Source organism: Ochotona princeps, chromosome 1 (genome assembly GCF_030435755.1).
Source record: "Ochotona princeps isolate mOchPri1 chromosome 1, mOchPri1.hap1, whole genome shotgun sequence".
NCBI lineage: Eukaryota > Metazoa > Chordata > Mammalia > Lagomorpha > Ochotonidae > Ochotona > Ochotona princeps.
In genome coordinates this window covers 30,690,081-30,697,875 of record NC_080832.1, presented here as the reverse complement: position 1 = coordinate 30,697,875, position 7,795 = coordinate 30,690,081, and positions in this window count along the sequence as shown.

The window sequence follows — 7,795 nt, the reverse complement described above, 5'->3', positions numbered from 1 at the left end:
TAACCTACCAAGACTAAAGAAGAAGATATTGACAACCTGTATAGGACCATAACCACCAGTGAAACAGTCAATTGAAATAACAAAGTCTCCCATCAAGGAAAAGTTTTGGATCTGATAACTTTACTATACTATACTACCAACTCCAGTATTTTTTCTTTTTAAAAAATATTTATTTATCCTGGAAAGGCAGCTGTGCTGAAAGAGGGAGATACATAGATATACAGATACAGAGAGAAAGATCTTTGATCTACTGGTTCACTGCCCTAGTGGCCACAATGGCCATTCAGGTGCAGGGTCCCAAGATCATCTTCCCCTGCTTTCCCAGGCAACAAATAGGGAGCTGCCGTGGGAAGTGGAGCAGCCAGGACATGAACTGGTGCCTATATGGGATCCTGGCAGATTCAAGGTGAGGATTTAGCCACTAGGCTATCATGCCGGGCCCTGGTGTTCTTCAGTGTATTTCAAAATATTGAACACAATGGAACTCTGCCAAACTATTTTTAAAGAATCTGTCATTTCTTTGATACCAAAACCAAACAAAGGTACAATAGAAAAAGGAAATTATAGACCTATATTTTAAATGAGCATCAATACAAAGATTTTAAACAAAATAACAGTAAACTGAATCTAAAATGCTTTAAAAATCTGATATATCATGATCAAGTGGGGCTTATCCAAGAAATGCAGGAGTATTTTAACAATATCAAATCAGTAAACATCATAAATCACATTAGCAAAAGGTAGAATAAAAACCCTGCCATTGTCTCAGTAGATGCAGAGAAAGCATCTTTGTAATATTTATATCCATTCTTGATGAAAATTTTCCAAAAATTTGGTATAGAAGGCACATTGCTCAAAATTACAAAGGCTATATATGACATACCAACAGCTAATATCATATCAAATGGGGAAAAGATTAAAGCACTTCCCTTCAGACCTGGAAGAAGACAAGGTAAGTGGAGCATACTTTCACAACTCTTGTACAGTACAGTATTGAAAGTTTTAGTAAGATCAGTTAGGAGTAAGAAATAAAGGGCATAAAAATTGGAAAAGAAGGGATCCAGTGCAATGTCTCAGTGGCTAAATCCTTGCCTTTTATATGCTTTGATCCCACATGGGCACTGGTTTGTGTCCTGGCTGCTTGACCTCTCATCCAGCTCCCTGCCTATGGCCTGGGAAAGCAGTTCAGGATGACCCACAGCCTTGGGACCCTGAACCTACCATGTGGGAGACCCAGAGAAAGCTCCTGGCTCCCAGATTCAGATTAGCTCAGCTCTGGCCATTGCAGCTATTTTGGGAGTGAACCAGTGGATGGAAGATATTTCTTTCTATCTCTCCTTCCTTCTGTAAATCTGCCTTTCGAACAAAAATAAATAAGATATTTTTAAAAATAGAAAAAGAGGAAGTAAAATTATTCATGTTTACAGATGACATGATGTTGTACACAGAAAAAACATAAATACTGAATCAAAAAAGCTACTTGATAAGTCAACAAAGTTGCAGGTTACAGAATAAATATATAAAAAGCCATTTTTTACATGATAATGATGAACTTACCACTAACGCAGCTAGGAAAGCAACAGATGATGGCCTGAGACCTTGGGTCCTAGGGTCACTGAATCCATGTGGGAAACCAGAAAATACCTATGACTCCTCATTGGCTCAGATTCTCCCATTGCAGTCATTTGGAGAGTGAAGCAGGAGGTTGAAGCTCTCTCTCTCTCTCTCTCACACACACTCTCTCTCCCTCCCTCCCTCCCTCCCTCCTCCTCCTCTCTGTAATCATGCCTTTCAAAGAAAATTAAGGAAACTTAAAAAAAAAAACTAGAAGCAGATTTGCCATGTGATCCAGCAATCTCACTTCTTGGTGTATATATACCCCAGAACTGAGTATGTTGTATCAAAGACATGCCTGTATCATTATGTTAATAACAACAGTGTCTAGAGTAGCCAAGATTTGGAATTAATCAAGGTGTCCATCATAAGATGAATGGATAAAGAAAATTATATATATATGTATATATACATATATATACACACACATATATATATATATATAATGAACTATTATTCAGCTATAAAAAAGAATAAAATTCTACCCTTTGTAGCAAAGTGAATTCAACTGGAAGACATCATGCTGAATGAAATAAGGTATCGAAAATAAGACAAATACTGCATGTTATTCCGTATATGTGGGAGCTAAAATTGTAAAAAAGAAAGAAAGGATAGAGGAAGAAGAAGAAGACAATAGCAAGCAGGAGAAGGAGGAGGAAGAAGAAGAAAAGGAAAGAAGGTCTTTCTGTGTCAATGTATACCAATATATTGCTGCAAAAATAGGCTTGTGAAACTTTGTTTTAAATCTTTGTCTAACTATTGGTTAACAGTGTTGTACTATTGCAATTTAATGATCCGTGATTAGTTTAGAATTTACTTTCTGTTGGTTCTGGAACGATGTCTCAGTGACTAAATCTTCACCTTGCAATTGCTAGGACCCCATATAGACACAAATTCATCTTCTTGCTGCTCCACTTCTCATTCAGCTCCATTTTTGTGGCCTGGGAAGCAGTACAGGAAGGCCCCAAAAGTCTTGGCACCCTGCACCTGCATGGGAGACCTAGAAGAAATGCCAGGTTTCTAATGTCAGATTGGTTCAGCTCTGACCATTGCAACTATTTTGCAAGTGAACCAGAGGATGGAAGATCTCTCTCTCTTTCTCTTCTCATCTTGGCAAATCTGACATGGTTTTCCAATAAAGATAAATAAATCTTTTTTTTCTAAAGAATTTACTACAAATCGGTGAAATGGTGATTTTTCCATTCACTTATTGTTTAAAACTCTTATCTATATTCTCACTGAACTAGATATTTTTACTTTTTACTTTTTAAACTTTTATTCAATGAAGAATTCAGTTTTTTTACTGTAATGCAAATTTAAAAATGTGTTATTTCAAGAGCTAGTCAATTACATAAAGGGAGAAGAAAGAAGAGTGAGAGGGAGAAATGGGGAGGTGGGAGGGATAGAATATCACTAGGTATTAGAATTGTATCTACAAACCCTATTGAATCTGTTGAGACTAATTAAAGGATAAGTAAAATACAGAATAAAAATAATAAAAATAAATTTTTCCTAAAATTTTTTTCATTGTTGTATTTTTCTCCTGTGACTACTATACCCTTGCATCTAAACACTTTACTTATTTATTTATTTATTTTGGTCTTTGGATTGCTACTTTAATTGGCTTACTCAATATCTTTCCGATTTCTTTTAAAAATATTGTAAGCTCATCTATAAACAGAAAGAATGATTTCAGGGAGTAGTAAAAGCTTGAAGAGAATACCCACTATGGCAATAACAAGCTTGAGTCTCATATTTTAAAGGGACTGTACGTTTAGCTTTGTTCTGTCTCTGGAACAGAAGTGTTGTAAACACTTGCAAATCACTCATCAAGGCCTACACTCCCCTTGCTTCATCTTGTTCTATAAACCTCCACCAATGGCCTTCAAAACATGAGAGAATTGACCTCATTATTATTTATGGAGGCTTACTTCCCCAAAAGCTCAAGGCTCTTCAGGGGCTCTTAATATTACAGCACCCATTGCAAAGATTTAAATCAGTGCAGAATAATACATTGCAAAAAAATTCTTGTAAAGGAGGGGTATACCACATTCCCTCCTTTCCACTCCAAGGAAAGGAGAATTCTGAATCCACACTTAGACAGCTGCAGGAAAGGCACGGATATAGAAATCACGTTGCCAAAGCTTCCTGGCATGTTACAAATAATTCTGCCTTCAGACAGAATAAAGCAATGAAAGATTATTCACACACATATATGCAGCACACAGGAGACAGACTAGTGTACTCTTTGCCACGCCATTGACTTTCTATTCAGATGAATAGTTTTTTAAAGTGCTAATTCCATGATTGTCATATCAGATAATATATGTGTATGTGAATGTGTGTTTGTGCAGCTCTCTCTCTCTCTCTCTGCATTGTATCAGATCAAAGCCAGATTATCCTGGCATTTCTTATGACAAACAAAGCATCTAGAAGTTTTTGTTGATTGATAAGTAGTCTGGATGAAGATAAGAAAAGAAGAATATTTCATGATTCATTCAGGAGTAGTAATCATGAAAGAAATTCTTGTTATTACTTCTAAAAGGACAGAATAGGATATTATAACTTATACTTTTTGATCAAAAAATTAAATTTACACTAGTAAGAATTGCAGCTTCAACTTCATGGTACTTGTAGGTTTTTTTTCACACTGACAAGCATTTTGGCTTTTGATAATTTGTAAATGTGCACTCAGTCTTTGTGAGTGCTTCCAATATATATTTTTTTAACTTTTTATTTTATTTTTTAAATTTTGTGTTACAATTGCATAGGGTTTGAAATTTCCCTCTCCCCTCCACAAAACTTATTTCCCCATATTATTACAATAGTATAATCCTTCATAAGCAGTCATATGTCCATCAGTCTGTTATTTAAATGTGTTCTGAAATTGCTGTAACAGACAATGCCAGATAGTGCAGCATCCTATTGTCAAGATGTATCCAACAGTTCCATTTTGAGTCCATCGCTGATTTGGAAGTTGAGATGCATAGTGCATTGTTATCTTCACATGTGGATATGATAATCTCCATTACACCATCACTATACTTTCCTTCAAATGAGAATCATGCAATGAATTCAACAGCTGGAATGAAGGTAAAAAGATTATAGGACCATGGAATTAAACAACATGCTACTGCATAATCAAAGTATTGATGAAGAAATAAAAAAGAAAACACAAAAACTTCTTTGATAAAGTGATGCTACTGTGTGACTTAGGAGTTTGCGATGAATTTGACAAGAGAAAAGAAACTATTTGGAAGAAATGAAAACAAAAACAAAAGTGTCAAAACACATGGGTTTCAGCAAAAACAGTATGGAAAGGGTTACTGATCTTACAATTTGCATGAAGGCTGCCTTATATCAAAGAGAACATACGGTATTTGTCCTTTTGGGATTGACTTATTTCACTGAGCATAATGGTCTCTAGCTGGGGCCATCTTGCTGCAAATGGTATAATTTCATTCTTTTTAATGGCTGACTAGAATTCCATGGAGTAGATATACTACAACTTCCTTAACCGCTCCTCCTTGGATGGGCATCTGAGCTGTTTTCATGTCTTTGCTATTGTAGATTGTAGTGCTGTAAATAAAGAATTACATATCCCCTTCTCATACGCAGTTTTCATTTCCTTTGGATATGTTTCCAGGAGAAGGATAGCTGGGTCATATGGCAGGTTTATTTTAAGTTCTCTAAGCAGTCTCCATACTGACCTCCATAGGCATTGCAAGAGGTGTATTCTCTGAACTCTTCTTTACTGTAGAAGAATTTTGTTTCATTTTCAAAGACAAAGGAGAGCTTTACTAGGTATGTTATTCTTGGCTAAAGATTTTTCCCTTTTAGAATCTGGAATACATCACTCCTTTCTCTTCTGGCCTGTGGAGTTTCTTCTGAGAGGTGCACTGTGAGTCTGGCTGTTATTTACTTGATTTTTTTTTCATGTGTGCATTTTAGGATCTTTTTCTTTTATTCAAGTGAAGAGAGCTTGATTACTATGTGCTGTGGTGCAGATTGCTTTTGGTCAACTCTTTTGGGAGTTCTTTGACGCTCCTGGATATTTCCCATTTCTTTCTCCATTTCATTGAATACATCTTTAAACCAAACTTCTTTTTTTGAACCTTCTGGAACTCCCATAACTCTTATATTTGGCCTTTCAATCATGTCTTTTAATTCTTGAATGCTTTTTTTTTTTTTTTTTTAGCTTTACCCAGCTCTGCTTCCAGCTATTTGATTGCTTCCCTATTGTAGCAAGAAATACGTTCCAATTCTGTGATTCTTTCTTCTGCTTCATTCATTCTATTATTAAGACTTTCTACTGAGTGTTTAATTTGTTCTATTGTGTTCTTGATTTCTAATAATGGTGTTTGATTTTGTTTTAGTGTTGCTATTTTCTGTGTTTCATATTCCTTAAATTCCTTGAACTCACGTGTTATATGTTTTAGAAGTTTTATAGCAAGTGTTCTGAATTCTATATTCCCCATTTTCTTGATGTCTTCCTCAGTTAACTCTGAGGTTGACAAAGGTTCTTGCTCCTTCGCTGGAGAGTCTTCAGCAATATTCATTGTTCCTCTGTGTTTTCTTTTAGTTTTGGTCATTGTAATTCTGGTTAGCAGATTCTTCTCCTTAGGGTAGATTTGTAAGGTGTTTTACCTACAGGTCTACAAGTCAATTTTACAGATTGGATTTGGTATTCTGATCTTCCTGTCTTTCCTCCTTTCTGTATATCTGATTTTTCAATAAAAAGAAAAATCTTTAAAAATAAAAAAGTGAAGGAAGAAATAGTTGTTATGTTGGATTATAATTAACCCATGTCTAAGTTGATTGTTTTCCCTCAAGGAGCCACATATCAATCAGGCTTGATTTCTAAGAAATCGTTTGTTATTTTGAAAACTATAGCATATATATACATATATATGTATATATATTGCAAATATATATATTTGCTTTTAATAACAAAACACGGAAGCTGGAGAGTCATGTTCAATAGAGCCGGCCCATGTAGCTGTTCAGAATAATCTTTTTATAAAAATTACAAAATTCCTACCTTCCAACTTTTGCATTCCAATCAAGTCTAATCACTGTGTGGGTTTTGATGATCGAGCAGGTATGAAGTCCCATGCATTAAATGCAGTGTTGACAAAGGAAATTCACTGGCAAGGGTTTCATTAACTGGGGATTAAGCTAAAACCCTTTCCCAGAATTGCCAATAAATGAGACTCTGATCTAAAATTTCACGTTAAGCTTAGTACAACTAAAATGGGTGTGTTTGACTCGTGTGTGTGTGTGCTTGCTGAATAATTATGTAGGCGAGTGAGGGAAAAATCCCCCAAATGAGTCAATTTTTGTTTATTTAATTGGTTGGGAAAGTACATATTTTTCTTGTAATTTTAGCGTACTAAGTTGGGGAAATCCTAAAACTTGAACATCCTCAGTGTATCTGTCTAAACAGGTGCAGAAATCTACCAAATTATGCAAATATTCAAATATGTAATTGAGAGATTTTAAAGTTCAGCTCTTTACCACATAATTCAAGAATATTTCAGACTGATTTGAGAACATGTCTTTATTCTATATCCTAGAGACTTTTTTGGTAAGATTTTATTTGCTTGAAAGTTAGAGTCATTGAAATAGAAGTAGAGACAGACAGAGGGAGACAGAGATTGGGAGATGGAAAGATTGAGATTGAGAGCAAGAGCGGAAGAGACAGAGAGAGAGCGAATCCTCCACTTATTTGTTCACTCACAGATGGCTGCAATGGCTAGGACTGGGTCAGACTGAAGCCAGGAGTCAGGAGCTTCTTCCAGATCTCCCACACAAGTCAACCTCTGATTCTTTTTCCAGGCCATTGGCAGGGAGCTGGATGGAAATTGGAGTGGCCAAGAGATGGACTGGCATCCATTTGGGATGCTAGCATCACAAGCAGTGGCTCCATCCGCTGGACCACAATATTGGACCTTACAACGTCTGCTTTCATAGACCATTTGAAAAGTTGATCCAAAAAATGTCACTCTTAATATCTTAAATTCAACATTTTATTTGGATTTGGTTATGGTTCTTAACTAGTTTGAAGTAAAAATGGTTGCTCAGACATTACATGTTTTATAATTATTTTTATTTTTAATGTTTTCTATACAGTTGATTAGGGTGCAAAGGGTCAAGGGGCTACAGGAAGGTGGGTGACACC